The sequence below is a fragment of the Melopsittacus undulatus genome, chromosome 3 (genome assembly GCF_012275295.1).
Source record: "Melopsittacus undulatus isolate bMelUnd1 chromosome 3, bMelUnd1.mat.Z, whole genome shotgun sequence".
Taxonomy (NCBI): domain Eukaryota; kingdom Metazoa; phylum Chordata; class Aves; order Psittaciformes; family Psittaculidae; genus Melopsittacus; species Melopsittacus undulatus.
In genome coordinates this window covers 102,779,491-102,801,009 of record NC_047529.1, presented here as the reverse complement: position 1 = coordinate 102,801,009, position 21,519 = coordinate 102,779,491, and the positions used below count along the sequence as shown (strand labels likewise).

The following is a 21,519-nucleotide window of genomic DNA, read 5'->3' as shown; positions in this document are numbered from 1 at the left end:
ACTTGGATTCAGTCGCAGTGCTTGTTTCTGAAGGAGGAAGGACTGATTGCTGCTAGGATTGAGATGGCCTTCACAGCTCATGCGTGAAGCCTTTCCTGCAGCCTTAGAAAAGCTGTTCAGGAGGAAGATGCAGCAGCACCCACCCTTTTATTAAGAAGCCACAAGTTCAGACAAAGGAGCTTTTGATGCTCTGCTTGTAAATTACCTGGCAGGAACCTGACTCTTAATTCTGTAGCCTACTCAGTGGAACACAAGTCTTAGTACTTCCTGGGAGTTTTATTGTCTTGATACTCGGATCCCCTTTTAATGTGCATTCATCACACCAAAATTCATGGCTTTAGTCCTATAGTTCTCTTGTCATGGAAAGAATTATTCTTGTATCCCTATGTTGAAGCTGAGTCATTGACATTCACCGAGCAATCACAAAGCAAAATACCAGCAAAGCAAGAATGGAAAAAGCTTCTGTTGAATTTTGATAGAAACGTGGCTGAAATGTGAGTCTTTAATGGCTTTTAAACCTTTTTTTTTAAAAAAACAGTCAATAGTTTATAAAAAGTTTTAACTTAGTATCTTTTTAAAATAAGAACTCTAATAGACATGTTGGTGAGGGAATGCTCTTTCCTCAGTATTGTTTGCACTAATATGTTATGGAAAGGGAAGATTAGAGGTTCCAGTTGGTGTAAAACTGTAAACCCTGATATAATAGTTTTGTAGTATTATGATCCAGAAAGGTAAGAAAATCACAGCTGCCTGTTTGTTAGCACTGCAGCTAGTCTCGCATCTGGAAACTGAAAAAGAAACCACTTATCTCAAATGATACCATTTATTAGCTGAAGGAAGTGAAAACCTTCAACAGTGACCTTTCAGCAGCACAACTGAGCATTTCTAGTTTATGTTTACTTATTTTAATTTTGCATTTGGGGAAACTGGGATGAGCATGTCTTATGCCTTGATATATGAGGAAAATGAGGCCGTCTTCATTACATCAGTATGGTTTAATGGCAAAAGCCTTTATAGCCACAGCCATGCCCATTATCTCTTAAATAAGACTTTTTAAACCTCTGAAAAGATTAAATCTGAGTAGTAACATGTATATCACTGTCAGCCAGAAGAAACAGTCCAGTGTTCTCTTTCCACACCCCTCATGCTGCCCTGTATGAAGGCATCCTGTAGTGAAGCTGTTAAGAATGCACAAGGGTGAGTCTCATAGCTGAATTTATCTCAGTAACCCAAGACCTTCATGGATGTGGAACACTTTTTCTACTGCAGCTATTCTTGTGCTGGCTTCCCCACCAAGTCCTGACATGCTTTCATCCATGCACACTTCTTGAGTTTCACTCCAAGGGGAAGTCTGGGGAGATCCAGTGACAAACAAGCCTCAGTCACTTGCATGCTTACCAAATCATGTTGTTTATATTTTTCACTCGTCCTTCTATTATGCTGGGGGTTTTATTTCCTTATACTTTACTATACTCTTGTGTACCAGTTAAGATTGAAAATTATTGCAGAGTTTCCATCAAAAAACAGAAAACAAGTGTTGGCCTTGATTTTAGTTTTATAACCTAGCATTTAAAGAGCCAGGTATGCAAAGGAAACTTGTTGCTTGTGCTCAGAAGAGTACAGAGGATTGATGCGTTTAGATGTGGATTCCTTCCAGACAGCAAGTATAGATTTATATTATTGGAGGATCCCCATTGAAGGCTGAGCCATTTTCCTAGATTTGTCAGTTCCTGGCCATCATGGGGATCTTGGAAGATGGGGACAATGAATGCTTCTATGAACACAGCAATTTCTGATCTATATCACGTGAAAAAAAAAAAGCATGTGTTCCATTTCCTGTGGATACTGGCTCATACCAAAACCTGACTCAGAAGATGCTGTGAACTTGGGAGAAATTTACAGTGCATTTCTGCAAACTACCTATCTCCCTATCCTGTTTATTTTACTGCTAAAATCTTCCTATACATTGAGCTAAATCCTAGATCCAGCTATGTCTACCAATATAGTGTTAAACTTCTGTAATCAACTGGTCTGACACAGCACAGCATTTACAATGTAAATTAAGTCCATTGCACATGCTCAGGCCATTTTTCAGATCTTCATTTCTTCCAAGTTCAGGAAGCAGTCAAACTGGAAGAATCCAGATTGGAACAATACAATGAAAGGTGGGGTTTATGAGTTGAGCTGATACTTTTAATTTGTGGGATTTGGATTCTAACATTATTGCTACTCTGATAAATGAAGAAAACTTCTGATAAATCATTTGAAATCATCTCTTGTAAGGGAAATTTAAGCTAGACTTCAACTATATGAAAATCCTTTTATTCAGAATAAGAACATTCCCAAAATGAGATTGTTATGCTGTATTTTCTCTTCAATCTCAGAAATATATTAACTTCAGTAAAGGGTTTGTGAGGAAGAACAATCTTTGGGATTACCTGGGTGGGGGGAGCAGTGGAGGGAGGTACCATTGTCCTTGGTCCTTTTCCTGAAAAATGTGTGTGCACAAGCATACGTGTTTATGGGTCATCTTGCTTCTTTTAGGGTGTCTTTCCTTTTATGCTTCTTGTCAAACATTCAGTTGTACAGGGTGTTCATTGGTCTCTGTCTTATTTGTGCAAACCATTACACGTGTATCTGTACACATTAATAAATATTTAAGAGAAACATTTTTCTTATGCCTAAATAACAAACTTGTAGCTAAATTGTCTTTTAATTTAGCTGTAGAACTTTGAGTTAATCCTGAAGTGTATGAGAGTCAACGTTTTAAAAATGAACTTTAATACCTAAAAAGTGCTGAAATTCAGAGATGCTCAATATACATTTTTGGAAATTAATAATAGAAGTTTTCTATACCTGGAAAAGCAAAAAAATAAGTTTAGAAGTCTAACTCTAGGCTTCCAGTGTTGAAAATAAGTCTAGGTACTTCCTCGTCTCTAAAACTGGTTATCTATGCAGAAAGAAAGTTGTGAACTTACATATACTCTAATTTTGAGAAGTGCTTTGTGACCAGTGGATATGAAGTGTTGGAGAGCTGTAGCGTAGTCTTGTTCCAAAGAGCAGAACATCTTTTTGAGCAAGTGATAATATTTTCAACTTGATCCTTAAATCTGGAATGTTTGCTCAACTGCTAAAATTATTGTGGTGGAAGATACAAATAACAGAAAAGGGAAAAGCAAGTGCCTCAATGAGCTTAGTAGTAAATACATCTGACAATGTTATATTAAAAGGAGACTTCCCTTTTTGGGAAAAAAAAAAAATTCTACTCAGCACATCCTCAGCAGAAGTTCTTTTCCTTCCCAATTCTGTGCAAGAGGAAACTTCACAGTTTGCAGGGCTGTGATATTTTCACAAAACTGATACAAGCAGTGCTGACTACGTTCCTTGTCCAGCAGTATGTGGTTGAACGTATTTACAAAGAGGAAAACTCTTAGTGGTTTGGCCCAAATTCTTTTGGCTCTACAGCTACTCCTGTACTACATGTGGGAATGAGAACTGAAATACTCTGAAATCTTACTACAGCAGCTGAATACAGTTTTAGACTACTACAAAAATGAGGTGAGAAGGAAGCTCTCGCTCTGCAGACAGACATTTCTACTGATTTCTCAGCAACTTGATATTGCACAAGGTCTCTTGTCAATAATAGTGTCCTTCTCAGGGTAAAATGTGGCAGACTGGTTTGAAAGAAGTCCAACAAATGACAGCAGAAGTGGAGGAGCAGGGGAATGCCTACACTCCAGTGCACTTCTCAGTGCCAATCTGGGAGAGTGTCAATGATCCCCCCCTTCTGCATCTTCTGCACCTTCTGCATCTCTGTATGTTTCTCCCATCTGTGTGCTCTTTGGTGGGATGTTGCTGAGACAAGAGTCTCAGCTCTGATTTGACCACTTGCTCTGCTGGAGTGGGTTGCTGAGGTGCTAAGCTCGTGGGTGATAGCATAGGTCTTAATGGTATAAATGCCAATAGATAGTATCAGTAAGAGTGAAAATGACAAAAAAATTATTCCACCTTCTGTTCCCTAGGAGGAGAAGGCTGGGGTAAAGAATATGTTGCACCTGAGGTTTGTTTTTCTTTTTTTCTTATAATTTAAAAATTAAGTCTAATTAAGGTAAGATTCCTTTTTGGTAGGTTCTTTGTATGCAATGGATGGAGGTGAGTCTTCTCAAAGAATCTTTAGATTTTTATCTTTGTTGAGGATAAAGATTTCTTTTTATCTTTCTTTGTCATGCAGGTCATAAGAACTGTTTGCCCAGTTGGGCTTTGCTCATGCGAAAGTGGTGAGCATGAATGGAGTTATTGAAAGACGTGTCCACCAAAGGACACCTCTGAGGGGACATCTTTGTAGGCACCTGCTGCCTATGGGAAGTTGTAAAAGTTTGCTTTAAACTTGAATCTTCAGCAATCTGGAATGGCATTTTCCTGTCTTGCCTGGAAAAATACAGTGGCTTCCTTGTCCTAGAGACCATTACCAGCTTTGTCCACCATCATCATGTATTTAAGTACTATAGTAAATGTGAAACAAGGGCTATTAAGAAATCAAAGGATGCACTGAAGTGGCAAATGGGAATGAAGTGTGGGACAGAAAGCAGCACCTGGGGGATTGTACATGGCCTGTTAAAGTCACTGTTGTGGACTTAGGGCTAAGGCTTATTTGCATATAAGTCACTGGGACAAGTACACACAGTACTCTGAGTTGTTTCATTCAGTTGTGAAATCCTAGTCACTGCACGTTATTTTCAAAGCCCTTTGTAATGTAAAGAGAGAAAAATGAACCTGTGTATTAAGTAAATTTGAGCATATATGCTATGGTACCTGATACTTTCTTCAGACTTTGCATCTACAGGTGGTGCTTTTCAGTAAGCTCATGCTACCTGTTCCCTTAGAATATTCCCTGTATTAAAAAAAAATAAACACAAAACCAGCATATCCCTTCTCTTTAGCAGAGATATCTTTAAAACAAGAAAGCTGTTTTGGAAAAGCTAGCTAGTGATCAGTGTTCTCAAAAGCTCAGTATCTGAAAACAATGTATCTGATTAATCTCAGTGCTAGAGACACAGGTCCCATAAAGCCTGAGCCTAAGAGTAGTTGGGACAGATCTTCAGGTACCGTTGAGCCAAAGTGGCTCTCTTGACACAAGCGTATTAGTACCAAGCTGTGCCATCTCGGGATTTGTGTAAAAACAGGTCCCTCAACAGAAAGGCAAAATAGTTTTCTGATACAGTAATTGCCTTTTGATCCTCAGCTGATTTTTGTGATTTTTTTTTTTTTTGCCTCTATTAGCTTCTTGGATCTCTTCTGGATAATGGCACTTGGGGAGAGGATAACAGAATCTTTGCAAAGAGGAAAGTCAACCAGAACCATCCATTTTGAAATTATATGAAACAGATGACTCCATATTGCCAAATTGTTGGTTTAGAACTGGTGAACAATTTGTCTGTCCCTAATTCCATCTTTTTCCTTTTTCTTTCTTTCAAAATGTTTTTTCACTATTGCAGATCACTTGTGAGATCATGTACATTCGTATGAGCCTGTCCTTTTCTGAACTGTTCCATCAACAGATGCTGCTTAGGCACTGACACAGGACTCCTTTGCATACATAACCCTCTACTCTTATTCCCCAGCCTCCCAGCAGGTTCTTTTTATTCTCTTCTGACCTTTTTGCTATTACAAAGGATCAGAATCTGGTCCCACTTGGCCAGTTAAGGCCTTCTTAGGTGTAAAGTGATGAAGTAACTACTGCGATCTCTTTCCTGCAAAGGAAGCAGGAGGGTCTGGGTTTGAAATATTTCAGAGCCAGCAGCAGTTATATACTGCTCTGCCTGGTTTCAGCTGATGTGCAGACCTGAAGTCAGTGTGGCTGGATGATATTTACTAAAATAACCCCTGAATAGCCCCACAAATCTTTTCATGGCAGGAACTGAAGTGCCTGAAGAGTTTTAACACCTCTGTACCCTGCATCATTTGTAATGACTAAGCTCTACTGAAGGCTACAAACTACTCTCTGCTGCCAGCTGTGCTTCTCTTGATACTATTCACACTTACCAGTTTCAGTCAAAATGAGCTGCGTTGGCACACAACAACATTTGAATTATTTAAATTTTCTGGTCATTTGAATGAAACAGGATAGGAAGGATCGGATGGGTAACCATCTCCCTGCCTAGTGTGTCTACCAGGCTACACAAAATGCAGCAGTCCTTCCTCTACCCTCAGATTAAACACATCTTGTGGCACACCCTTAATGCACTGCTGGCAACACCAAAATGGTGTGTGACAACTTCTGCAGGGCTACTGTGTGGGGTGAGGTGGAACTTCAGATAGCCAGGACCAAATGTCCTGTTTTGTGCTGTTTCTACGCTTGCAACCCTTTGCATTGCTGCTTAGCTTCCTAGAGAGAAGGGAAAACAATCTTTCCCCTCTCCTTCCTCCTTCCCACCTGTTTCAGAAGGTGCTGTAAAAGCCTTCTCCTTCACTCATCTCCATTCCCTCTTCAGAATGAAACTGCACATAGAGCTTCCTCTCTGAACAGTCTTAAAATCTCTTGCTTTCATTTGTCAGCTGATAATTAACTCTTCCTCTCACTGGTGAGCAGTTACTTCAGCAGTATCCTCCTAGAAACCTAAGCAACTGTATCTTCTCTGGCTGTACCAGAAGAATTTACAGTTTGATCCTCTTAACATGCTTACATCACTTGTTTTTGTGTTTTCCAGAGGGCTATGGAAGTGATAAAAATCGTTCTGGCAGCTGTAATTTGCCATTCACTATTCAACATTTGCATTTCTGTTTCTGTCAGAAAGCCTGGCCAAGCAGGCTTTACTCTCACTCTTGTCTGATTGCTGCATCTCACAGACCCCGTAGCTGTCACACAGATGTTAGAGGGAGGTTTTCTGCAGCAGACCTTAGCACAAGCAGAGGGGAATCTTCAGTTTGTCCTGTTGATTCCTTCTGTTGGTAACAGCTTCCTGAGTTTCCCTTCATAACTTCCAGCCTATTTTTCCGTCTATTTAAAAGAGGATTTGCTTTGCAAACATTTTGAATAAAGATGGTTGCAGTGATAGCTTTTCTGGCATGATTTTTGTGCAGACTAACCTGTTCCCACTTGCTTGAGCTATCCTGGGGAGCGTTTTGCATGTTGGGATCTGTGGATGTACACAGATGTGTACTTACCCAGCTCAGCTTCCCTGCCCTGGAATGCCTCTCACCTTGTAACCTGTCTGAACAAGGCCCTAGCTCCAGTGGAGAGCAGGGGTGTGAGCACAGCTACCACTGTGAGGTCTCACTGACAGGAAGAGTCCTCTTCACTCTGCGGTCCATGGAGGGCACACAGGACTGAGCAAAAGCCTTTGATCTTGCTTGTTTCTTAATCAAAAATAGCAAGAAGCAAACTGTAGCTGGATTGTCTGAATTTTTATTTCAGTCTCATTGCTTGAAACTTCAAGTAAAACCCCCTCATTTTAAGTGAAATTAATTCAGGTGTTATTGCACCCCACGGAATTTACATTTTTGGGGTCTACAGATAAAATTGGAAGCGTGTCTCTGCAGCATATTCCAGAAGGAATCATAGGATTCTCCCCAGGGCAGCCTGAAGCCTGAACTTGTGTAAATAGTGTATGGGACGCAATAATTGGATGTAGGCCTCTAACCATGGCATGTTGCAGAGTGGGCTTAGAAGCTGACAGCAATATTTTGAGACTCTTTCAGGCTTTCTCAGGAACAGAACCTTGTTAACTAACATCTTGTGAGTTTTGCCAGTGTCATAATCACACACAACTGCACTCAGGAACTGGAACGAGAACCAGAATGCAAAAGGAAGCGAGTGCACTGATGATATCCCTTAGCTTAAATAGCAGATGCATTATGCCGATCAGCTCCAAGAAGGGTAAACATCTCTCCAAGGTCACTGCTTCACCCTTGGCTGACTGAGGTCCTATGGGGATCTTTGGTTTTGACAGAGTCTCGGCAAGTTGCACATCATTTTCTAGGTGCCTCTTGTTTTCTGAAGCTCAGCTTGAGGCTTCGTGTTCCAAATTGCTTCTTTCATAATTGGCTTTGGCACACGGTTATTGACACACTTCCTTTGATTTCTGTTTAGATGATAAATGTATGTTTAAAAAGTCAGTAAAAGGAATAAATGGCACATTTTTAGAAGGGAGTCAGCTGTTGCTGGTTGATCTCAGCTTGTCTTGATTATGGGTGTGAAGAATCTCACTCTAGTTTCAGAAACTGCCTTGAAGCATTGCAGTACTTTTTTCCCCTCCTCCTCTTCCCATCTTTTTGAATAAGCCGCTTCCTGCCACCACAGAACAGTCAGTGCCACCCTTTAATTTACAGTTAGGAATGCAGACACAAGGGAAGGTGAGGGCATGAAATGTGGCGTCAAGTTTGTATCTGCTCACATTTCACACACTAAGGAGACAAGTGCCTTTGGCCAGTTGCCACGGGGAATTTTCTTGCAGAAGTAAATAACTCAGAACAGAAAGAACTCGGATTCATACTACCCCAGCTGCAGAATTTCATTAAGTCTCAAAGGATGCTATGTGCATTGTGTGAAAGGAATTTTGTAATCTGGCTGTAACTGAAGTTACAAAACTATGAGTTTAAACCTTTATTTTGAACTTTTAATTATTGGCTTGTTTCTTGCATGCTGATTAAAGCACACATTGTTTTATAAGTAGTTTCTATTTTTAAACCATAAAAAGGTTTAGATTAGATTTTTCAATAGCAGATGAGTGGTTGATTTTGTTTTGTTTTCTTGTTTCTTCCTATGCCAACGGCACTCTAATCTCCGTTTCCTAATTCACTTTTTAAGGATGTTTGAAAAGGGAATTAAATCTACCAAGGCACTCAAAATATCATGTAGATGGCTTTTTATTTTAAATTGCCATTCATTACATGACTTTCTGACCCCCAAAACCTTCATAACCTTCACAAACTTGTTGGGGAGGGGTTGTTTTTTTCCTTGTTTTTCTTTCCTTTTTTTTTCTTACAATGTCTGAGAAAAACACCTCCCTTCCACTTGTAATTAGCTATTTCATGGCATTCATAAAGCTGATTCTGGTCTCCTGGGAGGAGACTTGTGCTGTGGCTTTGTAGTACCAGAGGTGGTGTTTCTTGTAGCTCTGGTACCTCAGCTCAGACTTGGTGAAGAAATGGGGAAGACGTATGCTTTTAGCACTGATTACAAGTTAGCATTTGAAATAATACCTGTTAGTTGGATAAAACAATATCTACTAGAAAAAAGCATTTTTAAAGTTGCCACTCAGTTTCTACATCTGTGGAACAGCATATATTGGCACCATTTACATTACAGCTTTTCTTTAAGCATTTTGGTTGCTGTCTCTGTGGCTGTAGGTGCCATAAATGGCTTGGAGAAAGGTTGATGCCTGTGTAGCTGTGGTGATCAAACCATGGACTGATACAGTGCTTTGCATAAGTGCATTGAGCAGTCCGTGCAAGCATGTTTTAACTGAGGCGGTCTTGGAATCAGCTGCTCACCAACGCTGTAGTGACCACAGGGTACCTGGATGGCAGCAGGGCAGGGGATGTCTCTGCCCAGAGACTCGCACCCTCATGGGTATCACAGTATTTTTACAACACAAGCAGACAAGGTCTGCCCTGCGTTTTAGGGCTGTCATCTGTCAATAATCCATGCCAAAATATAGGTAGACGTAATGTATTGATGTAATCTGAAGAATTTGTCCTGGGATAAAAAGGAATTTGGATTATATTTATTTCTTTTTCAAAGTTTGATCTAAGAGATTAGTTGCCACTGGATTCTATCTCCTCTCCTTGTGTAATTTAAAATGCTTCCTCTAAAGTTTTTAAAGAGATGCACTTCTGATAATAGAAGGGCTTACTATGTTTTACTTTGGTTTTGGTGTGTCATGGGCTATGTGGGACATCCTAGACTAAGTGCAAAGCGTTGCTGCTCCAGGTTGTTCTGCTTAGGCTAATAGAGCCAAGTAAATGGAAACTTGACCTCAGTGTGGTTCACTGACCCAAGACTTTGTGCTTGGGTCTGTGCCTTCTTGAGAGTGTCTGCGATGTCATCTTTATTGAAGCTGAGAAGCCAAAATATTTCTTCTCTATTTAATTGCCATTATTATAATACTGGACAAGAATACACCTGTAAAAAGGACAAATTTTTAAGAATGCCTTTGCCCAAAAGTGGAATTACTGTTACATTTACACCACTATCTTCTTGTTTGTCTTTCTGTAGAGCTTTATTCTTGTGTGTAATTAAATGGTATAGCTGAATGAGAAGTCTGACATTAATTTTTTTATTCCATTTAAGCAACATTTTGGGATTTTGATGAACAGTGTTAAACCTGCTTGAAAACACTGAATAACTGTGTTTCCTAGACTCGAAGTTCTTCAGGATTACATTTCAACAGGGAGATTAGGACAAGATGGTGTAGGTAGGACAGTGCAGTCTGTAATTTGTGAAGGAGACAGTTAAAACAATAAGGGCTACATAGAAAGTATGCTCAGTAGTGTATGCCTGAGGACAGAGTTGGGGACTATAACCAGGTCTGCATTTCATGCTGTGGGAGTCCCTCTATAGATGTTTTTTTGGCTGTTCAGATCTGTGTGGCAGACAAGCTGCTGCCTCTTTTTGAGAATGGAATGGTCACATTTCTTACTATTTTTCTGTGTAAACTGAAGGTGATATCAGAGCTTCAGGAAAACTTGATCTTTGGTTTAGTCCTCATTTTTTCCTTGATCTTGGGCCATTTTGAGTTGTACTTTTAGTTTGTCCTAGGGATTACTGTCAATTGAAGGTTTTGAGGGATGAGGGGAAAGCCAAGGAACTCAACTCAGTAGTCTCAGAGAAAATTGAGTATACTTCTAAAAGATGGAGCAAGCACTGAGAAAGTTAATGACCTATTTCTGTGGGACAAGGCAGACTGTGGATTCGAAGGAGTAGCACTGATGTCCCGTAGCAGATGAACTTCTTGCTGAGGAGCCCTGCTTCCAATTCTGACATTCACTCAGTGGTTTTTAGGAGTTTTTTTGCAGATTCTCAATCTGGCAGCTGACACAGAGTGAAAACAGACTTAGAATTTCCCCTTCTGTTTATGTAGGGTGAGATTTTAAAGTGTTAGTGCTGTGGGGGGAAATGCAGCTGGATGAGAGCCTTTGGGATGGCCAGCTGTGGCCAGGGGTGGTGGAGGCAGCCACCACGACTACAGCACTGCTGGTCCCATGGGGCTGGGCTAGGGTGGTGATTCACTCATGTCATTCAAAGTGAGCCAGATTGTGTTGTGGTTGGGTGGCTGATCTGCTTCAGCTATTGAGTTTGGTATGTATGCACAGATGAGATTGTGTGCTTACAATGTGGAGCAGGTAATGAGCAACTGAGCAGATTGGTTGGAAGAGTGGGGTTGCAGGCTGAGCCCTAGGTTTTGGAGCAGGTAGGACAGGGTACGGGCTGATCTCTAGGTCTGGGAGCAGGTAGGACAGCATGCAGGCTGAGCAGCAGTGTGTTACTTTTGCCTCCTAGTTTTACTCAAGTGCATGTGGATGAAGAAGTTGTGTCCAAAACTTTCAGGTTCCTCCCTGACCCTTTCTGTAATAAGGGACAAATCCTTGTCCTTGTGATACTCTTAGGGATGTATGAATGAAAGTTTTGAGCAGTGCCCCATTCCCTCCCCATGCAGTGGCAGGGCTGGTGGCAAGAACCTGTCTCCTTAGGAGGCAGACAGCTCTGCTCCATGCTTTCTCCATCCCTCACACAGTAGTAGGAGCAGCAAACCCTGGTCTCTGCTGTTTTCCTTTCATTTTTCCTTCCTTGCAGCAGAAGCAAGCCTCAGACCCTCTGCAGAAACCTTACCTGCAGCTTTGCCAGGCTCCCCAGTTCCTTCATCACACCTGCCTAGTGCAGCTGCTGGGCTCCCATCATCCTTGCAGGGAGAACAAGTGATATTTTTTCTTGCCTAAAGTGGCAGACAGAGGCTTTGCCTGTACCCCTGTAATGGCTGCTCTGACTCTGCTCCTGTCTGGGAACGCTGCAGGACTCCCGCACAGCCAAGATGAGGCTCCTCATGCAGTGCCAGCACCATGAGTGGCAGAGAAGAGATGGGACAGAGGAAGACTTGAAGGCTGCATTGCTACGAAAGGTCCTGATCATGAGAGAGTCCAGTGTCTGAGAAGCCCGTGGCAAAGTGTCATCTGCCAGAAGATTATTTGTGTAGTCTCATGCTTACAGCAACACAATGCCAAGTCTGGATTGTGGGGATGGGGTTTCACAGATTTTTGCTGCCTTGGGTTAGACTGTTCTTCGCTCTTTGCAGTCTCTGCACCAGCTTTAGGTAGGGTGCCTTGAAATAGGTGTTCTCAATAGAAAGGACATGTCTAATACTCTTACTGCACTGTGTCGTAGTTTAAACCAAGTCCCCCTACTCCTGGAGAGTTAGGAAGGAGAATCCAAAGAATGTAGCCCCCACGGATTGAGATAAGAACGGTTTAATTGCTAAGGCGTAACACAAAACCCCTACTGCCATTTACTACTACAAATAATAATGATACAGCAAACAGCAAGTGAAAAGAATACAACACCCCACCAGCCATGGACCCATAACTCACTCCACCCTGCCTGGCCGAGCACCATGTGCTCCCTCCTCCATTTTTCTCCACCACTCTCTCCCTCCAGCTTTCTCTTTCCCTGTATGCATCCTGGGCATCACGTGCTATGGTATGGAATACCTCATTGCCTAGCCTGGGTCAGGTGTCCTGTCTCTCCTTCCTCCTGGACTCCCCTCCTCCACCTGGCTGGAAAAAACCTTGAACAAAAAACACCCTCAAAACATGCTCAAACCATAACATTATCCACCCCTTATTCCATACCATTCACGTCATGCCCAGATCCCACATTTTCAATACACCATCACTCTTAAGTCCACCCCTCGATCATGAGACATCTCTATGTTGCATCTCTGGAATGATGGCCTGAAGTATCTGGGCCCACCAGGCTCAAAATCATTCACTGTCCCCTTCAGCAGTTCTACAGCTTGCTGCTGGGGACTCCATACAACTGCCTTCCACTTCCAATGCTTCCAAAGCACTGGAGGGGCCCAGTGGATCAGATACCTGGCTATACTGTCCCACATGCCCTGCCACTCATGACTGTCCAGCCTTGGGGACAGTCTCCTGGTGCTCCTATATCCTTGTCTAACCCTAGACAAGACCCAAACCTGACTCTGCTTAACTTTTGGGATCAGACAAAATGGCCGTGGGTAGAACACACTCTGTGTGTGTGCCAACATGCCGACCACCATTACAATTAGCAGGCAGGTCCCAAGGGCACCCAAAAGCCATTCAAAACCATCAGAACTCTCAGATGATGCTGCTGCACTTGTCACTGGGGCTGATGTAGCTGCCCTGCTTGCCAGCTCTCCCACTATCAGCTTCTCTTCTCCCAAGTCTGGATCTTCCTCCTCTGCCTTGCTGGGAAATGCTGCGTGGTCTCCTGCCTCCTGCTGGGGCTCGGCGGGTGACTTCCGGGGAATATTCTCGGCCGCTGCGGGGTTCGGAACGGCAGCAGGACTCGGTTCCTCCTCTGCCTTGCTGGGAAGTGCTGCGTAGTCTCCTGCATCCTGCTGGGGGTCGGCGGGCGACTTCCGGGGGACACTCTTGGCCGTCGGAGGGTCGGGAACGGCCGCGGGACTCACCCCCCCCGCTGCGTGATCCTGCTGCTCAGCTACCGCCCTGCTCCGCTCCTCCCCCGCCTGCTCCCGCTGCTCTGCCACAGCCGTTTGGCTCCCCGTGCCGCTCTCCCTGGCAGCCTCAGCTGCCGGCAGCTCCCGGGGCCGCTCCTTCCTGGCTTCACGCAGCTCCACACAGACGAAGACGAGGATAAGGACAAGGACAGCGAAGAGCAGCGGGACGGCCTGGTACAAGTCCACGGCCACGTCCATCCCCCCCTGCTGCCGGAGCCCCACCGTATTACAAGCCTCCGACACAAAGTACAGTGAAACAAAAGCTTTAGCCCAAGCCTCAAACACGTCCAATCCATACACAAAGTACCCGGCAAAATCCCGAAACAGCGAGATCCAGAGAAAAACCTCTAAGAGCCAATAAATCAGCATTATGACAAGAGACCATAAATCCACTCAGATCTGTTCTTATCTCAAACCCTCGGGCCCCACGTTGGGCGCCAAAAAAATGTCGTAGTTTAAACCAAGTCCCCCAACTCCTGGAGAGTTAGGAAGGAGAATCCAAAGAATGTAGCCCCCACGGATTGAGATAAGAACGGTTTAATTGCTAAGGCATAACACAAAACCCCTACTGCCATTTACTACTACAAATAATAATGATACAGCAAACAGCAAGTGAAAAGAATACAACACCCCACCAGCCACGGACCCATAACTCACTCCACCCTGCCTGGCCGAGCACCATGTGCTCCCTCCTCCATTTTTCTCCACCACTCTCTCCCTCCAGCTTTCTCTTTCCCCGTACGCATCCTGGGCATCACGTGCTATGGTATGGAATACCTCATTGCCTAGCCTGGGTCAGGTGTCCTGTCTCTCCTTCCTCCTGGACTCCCCTCCTCCACCTGGCTGGAAAAAACCTTGAACAAAAAACACCCTCAAAACATGCTCAAACCATGACACACTGGTAGATCCACTAAATGACGTTAGAGATTATCCTTCAGTTAGGAAAAGTCAGAGCTTTTACTTGTATGTCAGCATTACTTAGGATCTGTATAGCTGAGTGTCATGACACTGATTTTGTTTTCCTCTACCAGATGTGAAACGTTTAGTGTCCCTTTTGGGAAACGCCACAGAGTTATCCAGAGCTGCTACACAAGTGCTGTAAGTGATGACTTTTGATGTGACACCTCGACATGGGTTTGACAACATCCAGTGACTTTGGATAAATGTCACAAGTGGGTCATTATGTTGGTTATGAAAGAAAGCGTGGTGGTGTTGACTTGCTTTTCCTGCACCCCAGGAATTAAAGAAACTAGAAATGAGCTGTATGGATTTGTATAACAGCTCAATGTTTTAAACATTGCTCTGTTTGTCTGGAATATAACCTACCAGTACTTTTGTTGTTGTTGCTGTTGCTAAGTTACATGTAAGTGTTTCTTTATGAAATTACACCCTTAAAAGCCTCTGCTGGTCTGAAAGCTTTTGCTGAATCTTATTTTCTCCCCTCTCTCCCTTTTTATTTCCTACACCACCTTTCCCTCCATGCACTTCCCTTCCAGGGCTAAGGGATGTTATAGAAAATCATACTTGTGATAATAGCTCTGGAAATGGCAAATGATGATGAGGTCAGAGCACAAACGGGATGTTTGATTGGGTTGTAATTGTTGTGTGCCCATCTTTACACAGGTGCACTGTCCAGTGGGGTGCATTTTTCATTGTGCATGCTGATCTCATGCCAGACCTACCCCAGTTTTCACTCCATAACAACACGCAAGTCCCAAGTAGATCAACTTCTAGGGAATATTTTAATTCCTTTTTACCATGGAGAACTTCAGTGTATTGTGTGGGTGCTTTTAACTGTTTGCCCAGGCAGTGGGTCCCACCAGCAGCAGCCTGGGCAGCTCAGCATCCCATGCAGCCTTACCTCCACAATGGGCAGGCATGGGCAGGGGGAAGGAGAGGAAACTGAGCCCATTATTTGGATTTGATTGGGGTTCTTGCCCTTTAAATTTCCAGCGATGCCAGCAGAAGGACTATAAATGAGGGTGCTGACCTTTCCTGAGGTGTTTATATAGTTTCTTCTTGTAGAAGGCAAAAACCTAAGACCAGCGTGTCCTGGTTGCTCCTGTCATAACATCATCATTGATGTCATAAGGGATGCCCATCATCCAAATAAGATTGGGGTGAGTAAAATATCTGGCTTCTGAAAGTATTTCTAAATCTAGGGAGTCACATATTGTCCAGGGCTATACCCACATAACTTCATTCCACTGAAGCATCAGTGCTACAGGAGCAGGGAGCCTGGAAGCAGCAGGTTTGTGTCAGTGGGGGCCAGCAGAGCAGGGCAGAGGAGGCAGAGAGCCCACAACATCTTTTTCCCTGGGCACCCACTTGCTCAACAGGCAGTGTGAGTTTTTTCCACTTGTTCTTCCAGAAAGCCCCGTGGCAATGGGGCAATACCCCTGAGTATGCACATGGCTGCTAAAAATACAGAGCAATGTGTGAAAGGTGGCCAGGTGATCTGGGCAGTGTCACCGCCACACGTCGGAGAATGAGCTTGCAGGGAATTAGAGCAGGGTGCTGGCTCTCCAAACAAGACTGAATTTGTTTTTCCATAGCCTTTTGAAATCCTGCAGGACAGAGGCTCTTAATTGTGATGTGCTTGGGAGGGAATTTAAAGCAACTTCTGGTTAGAGTGCATTATAAGTTCAAATGGGAGATGTATCAAATACCTGGAAGGAAAGTATAGCTATTCTGGTTTGCAGGGCAGAGCAGATTTCACAGAGGAATGCCGTCTCAAAGCTGTAAGGCAGACACAACAGTTTTCCTGAAATAATACCAGCAGTAATCCCTTCAAACATCCCCAAGTGTATTGGCTCACACATGTTTTAAAATTCCTCCTGTTTTGTTATAAAGGCTTGCATATTTCTCTCCCCCTTCACCATATGAAAATCTTCTAAGAATTTTTTATCAGCTTTTGTAGACTTCAGAATAAGCTCTCCTGCTCCTCCCCTTCCTTACTTTCTAATCCAGTTTAGTCAGATAGTTACTTCAAATCCCTCGGAGGTCTGTAGTTTGTTCATTCTCCCACAGTGCTGAGATTTCCCTCCTGCCCAGCTGGCAGGAGTTTTTAGAAATAACAGTATCTCAGGAGGAAGGAGCTGAAGATTGAATGAGGTCTTTTGTTCAGGTCTCTATGAAGCCAGATTAATTATGCATTGCAGAACACAGTTTAAAGCTCTGAATCAGGACTCATTGCAATGAAAGGAGAGCACAGGCTTGAAAACTGAAAGAATTACCATTTCCGTCAGAGGGACAGACATATAATGACTGAAAGCAGGAAGAATTTTTGCAAATTGCAATTAAACAGTATTTTGTATTTACAGCTCTGTAGCAGTTGTCTTCAGCATTTACAATAGTGATTCTTTGACATATTTTCATGTGATCGCTCCATAGGTGGCTGGATTTTGAGGATTTTCAAGTCTTTTCTGTGTTACCAGGTTACTCTTGAAAGTACTTGTGCTTTGATGAATGAGAGCTGGGTTTTTTGGCCAGCACTTATCTGAATAGAGGCCCTTAAAACCTCAGCAGTACAATTAACAGTCAATCAGATGATACTGATGGTACAGGGAAAAAGTGAATGGTTTTCTCCTTCTGGGGGTTTTCTAAAGCTGCCTGACCCCGTGTGATGTGCAAGAAAAAACATTTCTCTTGGTTTCCTAATGCACTTTAATTCCAGTTTGAGGGAAGCAGAACTCTTTCGCAGATAATAATCTATAATATTATACAGCTGTGAAATAAAAAGTTGTCCACAGGCTTTTGTATTCATAAGGGCACTTTCTGTCAGGCTGGGGGATTGTTTTGTGTAGAGGACTGGGGCCCAAAGAGAGGGATAAGAATATGGCAAAGGTTAGCTATGAAATCTCTTACATTAGAAATCCTTAGTACCCTCACATGTGACCAAACTGGGATAGATTGTGAGCAAAATCAACTGATTTCTTCCCTTTTCATCATCTTCTTGAAATCCCATATTTAGTATAACATTCTGTTAAATAACTATGGCATGTTGAACTCATAATTAATAAATTTTAATTAGAAATTATAAACTGTAAATATCCAAAGAAATAACCAAATGCATATTTGGAAGGACAGCAGTGCCTGGGGGCTGAGTAAACAATTTGCTAAATCACGCTAGAGAATCTATAAGTAAGCACTTGGTGTAGAAATCATTTGATATGAATATTATGCAGTAGAAGTATTTTCTACAGAGAAAGCACATATATTAAGTAATAGCACTCTTTAAAGTTCAGCATTATAGGATTAACATAAGCACTGTCTGTTAGCTGCAGTCTGTCCAGTTCTCTGTCTTACTGTGAAAATATACCAAGTTCCTTGTTATTAACCGGAGCACAACTGGAACAACTCTGGTAATGCACACAAGGCTGCCAGGAACAGCCCTGTGAGCAAAAGTCCTTTGGCTGTTGTGCTTCTTCTGAGGGGTCTCTGAGCAAACTGTGGAGATTAATAAAATCTTTGGTCAGTTTCTGAGCACACGGTTCATCTTACACTGTCTCCGTGTTGCTCCACTGGGAGAGCAAAAAGATAATTCAGAGTTGCCCAAAATCAGTCACTGATGGCAGGGAGTGGAAGAATGGGCAGGCACCTTTGGCAGTGATATGCTATGGTGGGCCCTAAAAAGCACCAGAGCGTACAGACTCTGTAAAATCATTCCAGCTTTCACGTAAAGAGCAGTGCTGCTGCCCCTCAGACCTTTGGGGTTTTTGCTGGCATTGGTTTTACTGGTCTAGTTCAGTTTCTGAGTTCTGCATGTGTGCAGTTGTAAAGATATCCAATATTACAGCTGGAAACTGTGAGATCAGCCTTGTCACTGCCCCAGCCTTCCATTTACTGTGAAAACAAACACAGCTCTCTTCTCATGTCTGCCAGCAGGAAGGGGGTGGGGCGGCAGGGGAAAGTTTTTTCTTCAGAAAGGAAGAAGGGCAACTATTTTGGGAAACTCAAACCACTCAGCAATTAGAAGAATTCCTTTCTCTGTGGTCAGTGATTAGAGACATCTGCAGGCAAGCAGCAATTGCTGCAAACAGTAGAGCCATGGAGGTGGACAAGGGATAAACGAGTCTCTTTGCTTTTGCAGAAACATGTCTTTGCAGAAGATGAAGTGGACAGCACTAGGTATTTTGCTGTGCCAACAGTTATAACACAGCATCTCTAAATCTCTGCACTGGATAAGTCAGTTCTTCAGGTGCAGTCAGCTGATGTGCTAAAAACAGGGACTGTGTGACAGATTTCTACCCACTGCTCCTGACATCTCTGCAGGGCTTATTGTCTTTCCTATTGCTTTCTTCCCCACATACAAGAAGGAAAGAAAGAGAGTTTGGAGAAAATGTTACTCACAAGATCTAAAATAATGAAAAATTTAATTCAAACCATAAATAAATATATCCAGAGTTGGGAAGTTCCTTATTTGCCTGAAGAAACTGCAGAATACCTGGTTAATGCAGCTTTATTTGTGGAGTCCTTGGGCTAGCCCTGCATCTTCTTCCAGGAGATCTGGTGTCTCTGCACTTTCCTGGCAAACAGAGCCTCAAAGGAATTAATACAGAAAAATATAGAAGTTTCTCATTACTCTTTCATGTGTTTGTATGTGTTTTCATAAAAGTGTTTATACAGAAAATGGAATAGCAATCTATTACAAAGCATTTCTCAGCTCAGAACCTTCCCTAGATTTCATCATATGGTTCTGGTAATCTGCTGTTTGGCTGACTGCAGTATTCCATGTAGGATCGTATGGGAGCTATATAAAATTGGACCATTAAAATGTTAAGTCTGCACTATCTCAATGTCCATATGTGCATGCAACACAAAGTTGTATTGATCTTCGCAGCTCTGTTGCAATCTGTTAGAATCAGCTACCTGCAATCACTGCTAGTTGTCCTTTGTTCTTCATTCCTTGAGCTTTTTCATCTGATTCTGGTCACACATGAGAATGTCTTCCAGATGGATGCAGCTCTTTGTGTAGTCTTCTAGTGGCAATGACTCTTTTCTGTTCATTAGTATCTGTGGAAAGCATAAGTTTCTCTTCCCCCACATCCTTTAGGAAGAACTGTTATACTGTAACACAGAATTTATTTTGGTCTCTTTTTCTCCATGTTTTCAGTGGGGGCTTAGCTAAAATACCTAAGAAAGAGATTCAAATCACTTTGCTCAATGTACCTATCTTGCAGTTGCCAGAAGTGGGTGCCTCAGTGGAAGGCACAGTGAGTCCACAACACTGGTAGGGAGTTTGTAGCCTTTCCTTTGTCTTAACTGGAGCTCCTCCTGCATCATTTGTGATTTTCTCAGGCACTGTAACAACTGTTTTGTTTTATCATTCTGAAGATACAATAATTCCCACTCAAAATGTACTCTGAGATTTGTGATGCCCTTCCGCTTACCTGTGGTACTGTGCCTGTTCATTGGTTTTACAGGTGGTGAATCCTATATACTCTGTAATGGGACTGGCACTAGGCGGGAGTACTTCTGGAAGGTCTTGGAGCAGATTCAGCCAAAGGTTAAAAAATGGGTGTTACTGTAATCCAAAGCATTTATTCTTTCATAGCTCATCTTCTCAGATGTCATCCTATGAATGCAGTATGACACATCAAAATCCCCCAGTGAAACCCCCCCAACAAATATTTGCTCACTGTAGGTGCATGATTCATGAGGCATTGTTCTGCCAGCATATGGACATGTTGTTTTTGTCCTGTTTATTATTAACTACTTGGAATTTTATAAACTTCTCTAATATTGCAATTCTTCAGTGTTTATTTTGGAGACTAGAGATTTTCCTTTATTTAAGATGTTTATTTAAGATTTCATGAATGATTGTGCCATAGGGACTGGTATTGATAATGTTTTCAATAGAAATCACTGGCATCCGTAAGTTCTTTCTCACTAATGGGTGGAAATTTAGTGTGGATTTCCTCACCATGGCCAAGGAAAGTCCATGTGTAAGTCCAAGGTAGCCAGATCCAAAATGGATGCCAGTCAGTAAAGGTAAAATGGATTACACTTACACTAAATTTGGCTGTAGATGCACAAGTTATATACTTTTTTCCTCCCTCTGCCCTCTCTTTTATTTCAAACCATTAAAAACAAAAAGCCTGCGTCCAGGGGGTGATTAATCTGAACTATGTAAATCGCCTAAAATTAGGTAGGGTAATTGGTCTCTTGTAGTCCCTAATTTTCTCTGTTGAATAGTGTTCAGGAATCTGAGATTAGGTTTAGAGAAGATACCAGAATTTTACACAGGTAAGAGGAGATTGGATGAATCTTGCCAACAAAGACCATCCACAGCATTCAAACAAATGTAAACTCTACTACTTCAAGTACCTTCTCACACTCTAAACCAGAGTGGGATTCAAAGAAAAGGGAACAGACATATAACACTGAAATGCTTTTTGGCATATGTTTCTGAGAAATGTAGAAGGGTTTAATGAAAGCATGGTCCTGAATGAAAAAGGATTCTTCTCTATTCAACATTAAGTGCAAACACAACAGAACCTTATAATTCATTGAATAGTTGCACAGAATGTATGTGTTTAACTTGTAAGGTAGAATGGGTCACAGATTTTGTGATGGTTCTCTGCTGCTACTTTCTGAGTGTTCAGAAGCTTCAGTTTAGAAGACATTCTAGTACAAATCTTCTGCTTCAGAAAGAAGGATTGAAACTTTGACAGGGAGAGTGTTTGCTGTGCTCTGTTCTGATGAAAATCCTAGCAGTCAGCCTTAACTGATGGCACTGAGAAATTTGAGTGAAACAAACTGGTAAAAATAGCTATTTTCACTGAAGTGCTTTCCAGTCACC

At 42.4% G+C, this 21,519-nt stretch overlaps 1 long non-coding RNA gene across 2 annotated transcripts in view; it reads left to right on the top strand.

The window, feature by feature from the left end:
• LOC115945334 (uncharacterized) overlaps positions 1 to 21,519 on the top strand; it is a 166,942-nt gene that overhangs the window by 99,874 nt on the left and 45,549 nt on the right. The gene's annotated exons all lie outside the window — the stretch shown is intronic.